The following is a 1,440-nucleotide window of genomic DNA, read 5'->3' on the forward strand; positions in this document are numbered from 1 at the left end:
AAAAAAAAAAAAAGAAGAAGAAGTTTAACCACTTAAAGCTGGCCAGAGAAGAGTTAAAACTGGACCTCACGGCGAGCACGGGGTCAGAGGTGGCTCCAGGCTTAAGATCCCACGGGAAGGTCGCAGCCCTGAGGGCTGTCCAACTAAAGCCGCCAGCCTCCAGCCACCGCCACTGAGAAACCGGCCTTTGTCCCACTGGACATTGGCAGACCTGGGCTACCGCAACCCAGCTCCCCAGCGCCAAGGCGTGTATGTGGGTGGCCAAGATGGGCGGGTCGGACCCTTGCTGGGCTGCCCACTCTCCTAGCCCTCGCTAGGGTCAAACGGGCCTAGTGCCTGGGAAGGGGTCACCGAAGGTGAGAGACGCAGGAGCAGACTGGTGGCACAGACTTGCGGCTGTGATTTCCATTTTTTTTCTAAACTGAGTCAAAGCCACTCGAAGGTGGTGGTGGATCCTTCCTTGTCTTGGTTCTGGAACCTGCTCTGGGAATCTGGAAGCTGCTAAGTCAACTTCCGTCGGAGTGGAGGGCTTTATGTACAAAGTCAGTCTGGAAAACATAATCGCTAGGTTTATTGTTGTATTGATTTGTAGGATTTCTTTATATATTCTGCACTATGCTTTCTTTTTTTTTTTTTTGAGACAAGAGTCTCACTGTGTCACCCTTGTTACAGTGCTGTGGCGTCACAGCTCACAGCAACTCAAGCTCTCTTGGGCTTAAGCGATTCTCTTGCCTTAGCCTCCCAAGTAGCTGGGGCTACAGGTGCCCTCCATAATGCCCAGCTATTTTATTTTATTTTTTGTAGTTGTCATTGTTGTTTAGCAGGCCTGTTCTGAGTTTGAACCTGACAGTCCTGGTGTATGTGGCTGGCGTCCTAACCACTGAGCTATGGGCACCAAGCCTAGACCAAGCCTTTTATAGCATATACTTACCCCCAGTCTGTGACTTTTCATTTTCTAAAGTGTCTTTAATGAGAATACATTTTTAATTTTGATGAAATCAGTTTATCACTTTTTAACTTTATAGTTTAATGTCAACCTTAAATGACAAGATTCATAAAATATACACCTGTAATCCCAGCACTTTGGGAGGCTGAGGTGGACGGATCCCTTGAGGCCAGGAGTTCAAGACCAGCCAGAGCAACATACTGAGACCCTGTCTCTAAAAAAAAAAAAATTAAACATAAATAGCCCAGTGTGGTGTCTTGTACCTGCAGTCCCAGATACTCTGGAAGTGCAGGAGGATGGATCACTTGAGCCCAGGAGTTTTACATTACAGTGATCTGTGATCATGCCACTGCACTCCAGCCTGGACAACAGAGGAGACCCTGTCCATAAATAACAAATACACGTATATATATGTATATAGTTAAGTATAGAGTTTATTCCATCAGATTCAAATTGCCCTGAATATATGCTATGATCAGCAACAGTTACAAGTG

The sequence above is a fragment of the Otolemur garnettii genome, unplaced genomic scaffold (assembly GCF_000181295.1).
Source record: "Otolemur garnettii isolate 467f Iridium unplaced genomic scaffold, OtoGar3 scaffold00260, whole genome shotgun sequence".
Classification (NCBI taxonomy): domain Eukaryota; kingdom Metazoa; phylum Chordata; class Mammalia; order Primates; family Galagidae; genus Otolemur; species Otolemur garnettii.